The sequence below is a fragment of the Danio rerio genome, chromosome 15, assembly GCF_052040795.2.
Source record: "Danio rerio strain M-AB ecotype USA chromosome 15, GRCz13ab, whole genome shotgun sequence".
Lineage (NCBI taxonomy): Eukaryota > Metazoa > Chordata > Actinopteri > Cypriniformes > Danionidae > Danio > Danio rerio.
Window position 1 is genome coordinate 22,503,130 of NC_141035.1, and position 12,825 is coordinate 22,515,954.

The window sequence follows — 12,825 nt, forward strand, 5'->3', positions numbered from 1 at the left end:
AAAGTCAGAATTATTTTTTTCACCAATTTCTATTTAATGGAGAGATTTTTAACACATTTCTAAATATAATAGTTTGTTGTGTAGCCTATTGAAAAAATGTATGGGGCTAATAATTTTGACCTTAAAATGGCTTATAAAAAACATAAAACTACTTTTATTCTAGATGAAATTAAACAAATAAGACTTTCTCCAGTAGAAAAAAATATTATCAGACATACTGTGAAAACTGCATTGCTCTGTTATTTTATTTCTGTTACATTATTTGGGAAATATTTGAAAAAAGAAAAAAATCAAAGGGGGGCTGCTAATTCTGACTTCAACTGTTTATTATGACAGATTTTCATATTCATATTTTAGTTTTGCCTTTAAATGAACATGAAGCTATAAATTAGGTATTTGCAAATTGATTTATTGGTTAAACATTAGTTAAGACATTTGCAGTAGTGGTACTAATCTAAGAAAATCATTTAATAATGTGGTGGAATATATTTTACACCCCAATAAAATCTAAAATATAATTCTGATTTACAAGCAAAATTAAGAAGTCCACACAAAAATTTAATTTAGCAGATTTTTTAAATATATATTTAGAATTTTCATTTTATAACCCTCTATTTTCTATTACCTTTGTTTATTGTTATTGGATTTTAATTAAAAATTTAGAAATAGTTCTTGAATATAAATATATATGACATATTCTGTTTATCAGACCCTCCACAGTCTCGTTTCTGCTATCTCAGTTTTGGTCACTGCAATTGAAAAAGCCAAGCAAATTCCAGAGTTATGAAAAGAAGAAAAAAAACGTCATGCCTTATCATTTGACTTTGTTCTGCATCGTGGTAACTAAACAGGAGGAAACTCATTGCTTTCATATTTTTATGCAACTCTGAAAACTCCCAGCATGGTTATATTCATGCCATTAATCAGAAACAAGCTGACAAGTTCTCCAGTTCCTCACTTTGTAGATGTCCTTTCATTTGTGTTAACTGAAGCTTCTTAATAATGTATTTCATTCAATTTCTAATCTCAAATCAAATTCAAATCTCTGCTTTTAGCACTTTATATTCAGTACAATGTATCCATTTTGGTAGTCAAAGACCAGAATACCAGTTAAGTAAAGTTTTTAATTAAGTTAAATAAGTTATCCTCACCCTGCAAGCATTCTTGTATGAGCGTCTAAATTGTAAAAAGTGTTTACCAAAGTGATATTTGTAACTATACTAATTGCCTGAAATTTTTGCGTTTAGATCTTGTTGTCTCTGTTTTCAAGGGCTTGTCTTGGTTACTTTCTAACTTGATGCTAATCAAAGAAAAACAATAGCAACAAAGCCCTGACAACACCCAATGACTGATACTGCTTACAATATTGTTCATGTTGGTCTCGGTCTGTTTTCTGTCAGATATCTTGATCTCGGTTTCAGATACCAAGCTTTTGTCTGGACGTCTGGTCTTGCTTTGACAGACTCCAGGATTGCAGTTATCAGCAAACCAGAGCATCTGAAATCTCTCATTTTGCTTTGATGCACAACGAAAGTGATAAACATACACGATACAGGGTAAATGTGTGGGATGGAGAAGACTAATATTTCATTAAAATGAATCACAAATGGGGTTTAGTGACTCTAGAGATTATTATGAAGAGGACATGGTATAAATCAAAGTAAAAAAAAAAAAAACAGTTTGGTTGTAGAAAAGTTAGCATTAAGCTAATTTTATAAATTCCCTTTAATTCATTTTAATGTCATCTTCAGTATTATAAATATTAGTTCAAATATACCATAGGATTGAGCGGGCATCACATTGTTTGCTAAACAAGTCTGTGTAAATGTTGAGACTGTTTGAAAGCAATTAGCTTCCACACATGGTCAGTGAGGCAGAGATGAGAGTTTTTTTTAGCACACTGTTGTTTTTAGCAGCAATGTTCACCTGAAAGTTGGCAGAACTAAAATAACAGACAGTCAACTTCACAGTCTTTGTTGTTTTGTTAAGGGCTTTGTTAGTTTCCCAGCATGCATTATGGCATGAATAAATCATACCGTTAGTGATAAAAGATTAACATTTTACTTTGTGCCCTAGTTTATTTAATTATTTTATTGTTTTTTTTTTTGTTTTTGTTTTTTTTTTGGCATCGCTGTTCATTCGCTGTTCATTCAGTTTATTCTCTTGTGTGGATGTTCAAAGGTCATGGTGTTAATTTTTACATAAAAATGAGCTTAGAATTTCAATTTTGAAGTGTTTGGGGTCTTAATAAGCACTTGTTTTGGATAAAGTTATTCTAAAGTTGATTAATATTCCACCACAGAAAATGTAAATTTAAATTGACAAATGATATTTTTTAAACAATTGTCTTTAATTTTTAATTTTGCTATAAGTTTGAGAAACATGTATCTTTATTTTTTTTTCTTTAACATTTTGCTTTATTTATTATACTTGTTAAATCACAGTCTCCATGCCAGATAAATAAGATCCAGCCCCGGACGCCAGATCTTATCAGGAAAGGTCAGTTTCTCCTGGTATTTGGACAACAAATCCAGTTTCCAATACCCAACTGAATTTGCAGGCGTCCCTTCCGCCTTCCTCATTTTATCCACGACAACCCCCCTCCCCCCCTCCCGGTCTTCACTTTTATCCGCGACACCCAAGGTCTGGCACAATTTAGCTGCTGTCACGTCATCCATGTGAATGCTACATAATGACATAATGGTGGTGGACGAGGTCATTCGCCTGAACGTGTAAAGCACTTTGAGTGTCAAGAAAAGCACTATATAAATGTAAGGAGTTATTATTATTATTATTATTATTATTATTATTATTATTATTATTATTATTATTATTATTATTATTATTATTATTATTATTATTATTATTATTATTAAGCAGAACAAGTAATACGAAATATATAAAATAAAGAAATCAAATAAAAAAATTAATATAATAAATGATAAACATAAATTAATTTTTTTATTTTTAATCAAATAAATGGATGACTAAATGAACAAACTAATATTTATAAACAATTTATAAATGATTATATACCCATAACTGAAATGATAAAGCCCACACTGGTTATTACAAATTTCAGATTCTACATACTTAATTTGATTATTTGGTAACACTTTATTTTGATGGTCCATTTGAGTATTAGTAAACCGTCTGCTTAATATCTGTTAATACTGCTCTTTCAACAGACATTTTACTGATTATAAGAAACTTAAATAACACACTAAACCTAACCCCAAGAATTAGTTGCAATGTAACTTAAATTCAACAAATGGACCATTAAAATAAACGTATAGGAAAATAATAAATAATATGGACCGCTGTCTAGTGTGAAATATAATATCCTACACCTTCAGCAGTTTCAGGTTAATGTAATGACTAAGATGACACTGCAGTGCATGTTGACTTTATAGCACTCGAACATCAAACATATCAAAGGATCTCTACATGTGGTCTGCCTTTTAGGTCCTTTTAGATGTTATCAAATATTTACATGCCCGTACCATCATAATCCTCTAATAAAAGCTTCTCATATATAACCTTGCATCACACAAAAAAGCTATAAAAACCCAAACTCTGTGCCCTTTAGAAATGTACAAAAGAACGGCCTGCTGTTTTATGTTACATTATATCATTGGGCCTTTTTTTTAAATGCTAAATAAATGACCGAAAAGGAAAACACCTCATAATTGTAGTGCAAGTGGAAGTACAATAAAAAGCCCTTCTCTTTTAGAAATGTTATAATAGCACAGTTTGATATGCTACAAATCTGTGTAACTGGAAAGAAAGGGGGAAAGAACCCTGGGGAAAAGAGGAGCTATAAACTCACATATGGAGCAGGAGAAGGTGAAGGGCTCTCAGCAGACGCTGTGATAATGGATGCTTTGCATTTTCCGGGTCATGCTAAAGCTCTCACAAACTGCGAGATGGTCTTCATCCATTACCAACCACAAATTGATTGATTCCTGTAAGCATTAGGAAGCTTAAAGTTGCTGAAAAGGACACATACACAACAATTACCGCCCCTCACTCTATATCCTTATGAGCTCTGGAGTTAACACTGTGTCATTCACACACATGTGGCTTCACTCTAATGTTAGTTCAGACACATTAAAGTATTTGTTTTAGATTACTTAGATTAAAGCTTTAGATCCAGGTTTTTTTGGTCTTCAAAAGTTTACAGCTCACTTGAAAAAAAAAAGACTACACTGTAAAACCCAACAGTAACTTTATCAAATGAAACGAGTATGGTTAACTCAAAATTTACTGAAAGTTAATTCTACTCATTTGAAAAGAGTTTTAAACTCAGTGTTGAAGGTAATGAGTTAATTAAATACGTCATTACTTCAACTTAAATGGAGTACGTTCACAGTACTCGAAAAGATTAGAATTTTTACTCACATGGTTTGTGTTGCTCTAACTTTTTGCTCAAACAGTTTACTATGCTTAGACTGCTTCTTTTACTCAAATGGATTAAGTTCAAATTAACTCAATTAATTAGTTTTTGAACTTAAATGGTTTGTTGCAACCAGTTTCCTTAAACGGTTTGAGTTACCTTAACATTTAGGGTTTTACAGTGTTGTAATCTATATTAATTATAGAACTAAAGTAAACTGTGCTGTACTTAGTATAGTATTTCAGCCTGATCTCACGAGGAAAGTAACTATTTTGTCAGTTAAGTGGCTAATATAAGTTTAGTCGTACGAAAACGTACAAATTTTAATAGGCGCCAACCACATCCCTAAACCCAACCGTCATTGGGGCATAAAGAAATCATAATAAATTGTACGAATGAGATTGTACGATTTCATACGAGTTAGCCACTATACCAAAAAGATACGAATTGCTGTGAGATAGCACTGAGTAGTTACAGTACAAAACTTTGTCAATGAATGCTACAGCGTATTGACTATAACTGATAAACTGTAATATATATTGGTATACACACACACACACACGTTTTTACTTGTAAACTTAACTATTGTGTATTGTAGTTCATATAGTACATATATATAGTTGTAAAAAAAGTATTGAGTCATTTGTTTATATTACTATGGGTGTTGTATTACCATAGCATCTATAATCCACAACAGGTAACTATATTACATATTAACAGATTAGTTCAGGCACTTTAATATATGGTTCAAAACCAAAAAACAGTAGCTTTTACTATAAATTATTGTAGAAATTTTCTTTCATGAGGAATTATAAAAGCTTTGGTCGCTTAATTAAGATTTAAATGATGAAATGTGCATCAATTGAATTGATGTTGTGTCAAATGTTACGTTGTGTAAAATGAGCTAGAGTTTCATATGTACACTACAATATGCACACATAAGTTAAATAAGCATAATGCCTTTGCCTTTCATTTAAACTCTTCTCATACCAAATGATCAACTAGTCAAGTTATTATTTGTTGTTCCTAAGACTTGGATAGTTAACAAGACTTTTGTCAGGTAGTGTAAAGTTGCCAACTTTAGTTCAATTAAGTATTAATAAATTATGAATGAATATGATTTGTAAAATTTCGGCAAGCAAAGAAAGTAAAAGAAACCTCAGTTGAGGCTGTAAACTCAAGAAGGCATACAAGTGTTCATCACAACACGTTTGTTACACTGTGTTTTACAGCATTGATCACAGGCATGTGATGATTTCTTTGAGGCAATGGCCAATCAGAGGTATTTCATTCATTGTTTCTGTGGGGAAATTGAACAATTCTAATAATTTTTAACTGCCAGTGAGCTCCTAGATTAATAATTGTATATTAAATACATCATTTTACCTTAACTTAATAAGAAATTATGTTTAATAGTGGAATTTGTTTATAAAAACTACATCACCCATGGTGCTTTACAGAAGTTATACCAATCAAAAAGCCCCAGTCAACAAAGCACACCAAATCAAATCTTTAGCTCCACATACTGTAATGAAGCACTGTGAATAATCTTCCTGCACTCTCAAAATACTTAAATATTTGAATAAATATGCATTCTTTGCATTGCATATGAAAAATATTGTTTGTACATAAACAAAAACAAATTAAAATTATACCCTTTCTGTCTTTTCTAAAGTTTAATTTAAAGGTTTCTGTCTTTTTTATGGACTTTGTCATTCGCTATATGCTTATAGCCAAGTTTTTTTCCCCTAATTAAAGCTAAGTGCACAGTCTTGTACCTTTGTCTACTTGACAGATCTTAATAAAGTTATGTAATGTTGTGATTCGCTTATAGCTTTTAGTTTGGTTTATGGCTTACAGCACAACAAAATTAACTTTTTTTTATCCTCATGGATAAATGTTACAGGAACAAATGTTTGCTGAAACATCGGACGAGCACTAATGCACTCTATAAACCTTAGTGAAGTTAGACATTAAATTTAATTTATTGAGGAATAAAACAAGGATGTTATGCTTACAGTCTTTACAATCCAATTTATGATCTGAGAGAAAACAATTTTCCCAACTCATAACGATAAGATTCACAGTGCGTTAATACATAAAAATAAACATAAAATAAAGCTATCAGCTGAACATCAACTTTCATCTCAATATTCTGTATTGTTTCCAGTTCTATCTAGTTATTGCTTTGTTTATCACTCACAGCCTCGTTTTTATTCCTGAAGAATACAAAATATAATGCTGCCCTGTTTAAAGTGTACTGCTCAAAGCGTAATTTGACTTTTATTCAGTTCTTCATGCTTCACACATTATAACAAACAGTGTGGACAAAGTATAAAACATTCATTGACTCATTGTATTCTGTGCTGATAAGAGATAGAACTGATTATTTACAGTGTCAGATGAGCTCCTATTTCACTTCACATTTCTCCACATTAGCTGCATTCTTGCACTTTGTGTCTCACTACATATCACAGATGTATTTTAGGCTAAATTTACAGTGATCATGTCTCTGGTTGTCTGTAATGGTGTAAAAGGTAACACTAACTTTTATAGTGACTTAAATAGAAATATTTGGTCAGGAAACCTAAACCCAGTGCTAAACCACTTACTTTAAAGCTGCTAAGTTCTCATAAAGCATTCTCTAGCATGTAATTAGCCCATAGACTGAAAAAAATGAGTCACACTTTCCATTTGCTATTATTAGTTAACATTGAAAAATACTTGCAAAACATTAACAAATACATGTAGTTTTTGTGCATTTTTAACAGTGAGACAAATCCTTCGGCATCTTGAAACCAGTGCTAATATTATTTTTATTTTCAGTGTTAATTTAAAGTATCTTATCAGATGTCAAAAAATATTTTTTTGTTTAATTTTTAACCAGAATGATGTTCAAATTTGGGTCAAGTATGGGGAAAAATAAGTTTAATCATAATTATCAGTTAAAACAACTTAAAAAACTGAGTTTATATTGTGTTATATGACTCTGATTGGTTTGTTTGGTGATTTGGTTTTAAACAAATGAGGACTTGACTTTACACGCACTGTAAAAAAACAATTTGTAACTTTAATTAAAGGGATAGTTCATCCAAAAATAACATCTCTGTCATCATTTACCCACCCTTTACTTGTTCAAAACCTATTTGAGATCCTTTCTTTCATTGAACACAAAAGAAGATATGCTGGTAGCTGGCACTCATTGACTTTCATAGTTACTATAAAAGTCAAAGGGTACCATCTACCAGCATTTAAAATGTATATATTGTCTTTTGTGTACAATAGATGAAAGAAACTCATAAAAATGTAAAAATAGACAATGAAGAGTAAATGGTGAAGCAATTTTAATTTTTGGGTGAACCATCCTTTTAAAATGTGTGTAAACCTGTTCCCTTTAAAGAGCCATGACACCCCCCTCTTTCAGTTCCAGTCTATTTCAGAATTTTTTTTAAAAATGCTCATTGATGAGCGTGGAGTTCTGCAAGCTGAGGGAAGAGTGGGCGTGGCCAGCAGAGCAAGGGGAGAAAGAGGGGAGCGAACAACTGTTGTTAGTTGGCTTATAAAATGAGACACAAACCGTGAGGACGAATCACTCCACTTGCAAATTCGTACTACACCTCACCGATTTTGATCCTGCCCCAAAAATTATTTTAAACCGGGAAGATGAAATTAGCTGACAAAACCTCAAAATTATTCAGTTTTCCCCACAATAAAAGTTAACAGGTGCTAACGTTGTCTTAGCTGATGCTCAACATACACAAATCTCTTATAATATCAAAAAATGTACTTGTGCTTTGAAAGGTTAATGTCTTGAACCTTTAAAGTGACAAGCAGACATAACCTTAAAAAAAGGGAAAAAACCCAGTGTAACTTGTACTTGTTAAATTGCCTTATCCTTCATGTTGTGTTCAAGTCTAATCTGACTGATTTACAACCTAAAAGACTCATAAATATTGTGTTTTACATCTGACTGCCTCAAGGCTTTATGGGATCCTCCACATATTTAAGTGTCGATCACCTCTTTCATTGAATTTTGAGTGTTTTATTCAATCTTGTTACAACTGTAGTGTTCCCGGTCAAAAGTGACCACCATAGGAAATGAATGGGTATCCAGACTTTTAATGGGTATCCAGATCTTCATCCATCAGACAAAAAAAAAAACATCCCCATACCACCCCCAACTCCCTCACACACTCACTCACTCACTCACTCACTCACTCACTCACACATTTCAGACTGAACAATGTTGTTTGCAGGTACACATCTCTTTTCCCTCCTTATGCTGATCCTCCAGCCTGATCTTACAAGGAAATTATTTCTCACAAGGAAATTTTAAGTTTTGCCAGTTTAGTGGCTAATTCATTTCAGTTGTACGAAAATTGTATGATTTTAAAAATAAGGCATGGCACCCAATCCCACCCCTAAACCCAACTGTATTTGGGGGATAAGCAAAACATACTTAACTGTACGAATGAGATCACAAATTCATACAAATTAGTCACTAAGTCAAAAAGTTACAAACTGAGATAGCGTTGGATCCTCCCAAGTGAACCAACTTGAAACCATATCTTTACACGGACAGGTGTCTGGTATGTGAACCCATCTGTGTGTGTGTGTTCTTTTTACTTTCCTACTTTCTTTTAGCCTACCCCTGGGTCTAATAGGAGCACTTTTATCTGAGCATCAATTATTTTATTGGATTAGACCATTAGTATCTTGCTAAAAATTGACCAAAGTATAACTAGTGCTAGTTCTGTGTCCAAACTCACTGTCTGTACCCTCAGTCACTATTACCTAGTACACTATTAGAGGACTGCATGAAAATTTGACCACTCAGTACACAGGAAAGGATACTGTTTTGTTTGTGCTTTGCTGGTGAATAAATCTTCCAGATGGATTAAAATTTCAGTTTCTTTGGTTATTTTAATTTCTTTTGGTTTTTTGGACCCTGTGGTAGTTATTTTAGAGAGCTGTACAATTGGCAATGAAACAAAGTATTTTAAATTCTGTCATATTGTTCATTTTGTAATACATTTTCACAACCTATATCAATAATATATAAATTCATGTTACACACTATGTAAAGAAATTGACACAGTAAAAATTTGGTGGTAAAAAAGTTTTTTTTTGTACTAATTTAGGAGCAGTCCAAACAGGTCACTCAGTATTGACCAAAAACACTAAAATAAGAGATGTGTTGTTCACATGACTGGAGGGTTAACTTCATAATTTGACTACATTTTAATAATAATGCACATAGTTCATTTACTTAACATATTTCAGCAACAGCTTTACTCCCTTTTAAGCAGTCAACTAATCTCTTTTTACAGTGCATTTATTACAATCCTTTAATTTAAGCTACATTGTGAAACTCACGTGCCAGTAATTGCAGTTGTCAGTCACAAAGACAACGAGATCTCAGCCTCTAAGCGACTGCTCCAGTGACTTCCTCATTAACATGCTAAAATGTTTTGTGAGCAGCATGTTTTCTATAAATTACATTGCTAAAGAGTACACATGTACGGAGACACCCTGTTGTTCAAAGCCTGAGGCTGAGAGCTGTTCTCGCTTGGACTCTTTTTTGAAAAACACTGAAACCGGCATATCTACCAAAAAACGGCCCAAGGCTGAAGGCTCTAATCTCTAATGATTTGTGCATCACCTGCACCGGATCTGCTGGATCAGTCTTTCAGAGCTCACAGCAAAACAGCAAAAAAAAAAAAAAAAGTGCTATTTAGCAACTTACAACACATGAAAGTCATTTCAAGAGCGGCCTCATGAACTTGTCATCTATTTGAACAAAAAGTGATTCAGAAATTCATCACAATACAGAGAAAAAAGAACCAAAACTCCCTGCCCCAAAGTGTTCTTCGTATGTCTTTATACTGTGTTTTTGTTTGTGCTTGTTTTGTTTTAACAGGCCTCAGAGGGCCGAAGGATTATCTGATCCTAAAGACTCTGTGAAAATGATCTGTTTCAGTTTTTCAAAGCCTGTGAGGTCATTTTCACAGGATGATGTCATGATCAAGTAACTAGTGGTTACACCAGAATAATGTCACAAAACCCTCAAATTAAGTGTCTGAAGTGCTTCAAAAGTCTAAATATGACTTATCTCAAACTAAATATGTTAAATCATAATAATATAATATAATATAATATAATATGATATAATATAATATAATATAATATAATATAATATAATATAATATAATATAATATAATATAATATAATATAATATAATATAATATAATATAATATAATATAATATAATAATATAATTTTTAATTTTAAATAATATATTATATCAGAATAGAATAGAATAGAATAGAATAGAATAGAATAGAATAGAATAGAATAGAATAGAATAGAATAGAATAGAATAGAATTTAATTGAATAGAAAATAATAAAAGAGAATAGAATAGAATAGAATAGAATAGAATAGAATAGAATAGAATAGAATAGAATAGAATAGAATAGAATAGAATAGAATCATAGAATACAATATAATACAACTTAATTTAAATAGTATCTCAAATAACAGCAGGGCATGGGGTCATGGGTTTTCAAGCAAAGAAAGATCTGCTCACGTGTGTAATTTCATTGTAATTACAAAATTAATATAAAACTATTGTATAATCCAGAGGTCTGGACAAGATTTGATGTTTTCACTTTTGCTTTAGTTCATTTGTTTGTGCATACAGTTGGGAAAATAAGTATTGAACACATAATTTTTCACAGAAGAAATTTTTTTAAAGGTGATGTTGATTTTATTTTATTTTATGATGTTGGTAACAACTAAAGAAATCTATATATGCAAAGAAAACACATCTAATTAGTTTACAAATATAGTTATGTGTAATAAAAAGAAAAGATGCAGAGAAAATGTATTGAACACATGAAGAAAGGGAGGTGTAGCAAGGCAGTGAAAGCCCAGACAGCAGCTAAAGTCTCTAGTTATTCAGCAACCCTTTGCCATTTGTCAGTTTAAATTAATAAATGAAACCAGGGTGGACATTTCAGCAAGACAATGATCCAAAGGAAGCTCTCAAATTCTTTCAGAGAAAAAAAAATCAAGCTGTATAAAGGCCCAGCCAATCACCTGACTTGAATCCAATAGAAAATACAAATTAAAGATCAGATTTGATAGTCAAGACCCACAGAACCATTAAGATTTTTACACTCTGTTGAAGTCTCAGATGAACATACCAAAAATCTTTTTTCGTTTTTACCAAAATCTGGTTCAATTCCATGTCAACAGCTCCTTTGGAAATGTTAAACTATTAAAATTAAGGTCAAACTTTATATTAAATGGCCTTTACTACTATATATACTTACATCTAAAATCAAATGTACTTACTGTGTTCATAATTTGTTGCAGAACATTTTTGATGCTCTTGAAGTGGGATGCAGGTATGGGTTAGTAACTGGTTTGGTGGTATGGAGAGGTTTAAAAGTGGGTTGAGGTGTAAGGGTTGGTAAACAGTGCAATAAAAATTCCAGTTACAGATGTAATTACATGCAGCTCTTTAAACAAGCATAAGTACAATGCAAAAGCATAATATTTATATTGTCCAAATTATTACTTTTATGCTGTGTAAATACAAATAATTCAATTCCAGAAATGAATAAAATCAAATATTAAATGCAATGTGCAACAGTGAGCAATTAAAACAAACAAGCCAATCTTCTCCCTGGGTTCTCACTGCCAAGCACAGTGAGATGAACTAATGAAGCGTTCATGCATTTGAGTTTGGCTATTGACTGACACTGCGTAGGTCACCAAGGTCACCAACACCTCCCACAAACCTGTAGATTACGTCAGGGTCAAAGTGTCGCCCTCCATCCTCCATTACATTCAGCATAATGAGGCTCTGCTGCTTACAGGCTCTCATTCACACTCTTCAGCTTCCCTCTCTCACACTTTTAATTGCCAACAAAGCTCGCACGTGTTTTGGGGCCCCTGATTTGTACTCATTTGAGGCCAATGCTTTTAATCAATGCTGGTTCACCTTGTCTGAGGTGTCGCCATCACAGAATCCTCTTGTGAGGAATATTCAGCACTTTATTTGTCTAAAATGCAAAACTGCAGGCGGCTTTGTTCATTTGCGTCAGGCAAATCGAAGCAAGCTGAGTTCATGCAACCATCAAACTACAAAATAGAAGTAATGCGGCTACACAATAAGAGTCTATTTTATAAGATTTTCAACATATTAGAGACCACAAACATGAGGATAATAAAAGCTTGAGTTCATCATTTTGCTCATATAGTGTGTGGTGTGTCATGATGTGCTAAACACTACACAACACACAGACCAAGATTTTCAACCAGAGTCTTGAATGGGGAAATCTTGCAGTATCATTCAATACTTCATAGTAAACACGGTGGAGGACAGACAGGAAGAAATTGTAATTTGGAATTATTTTAAC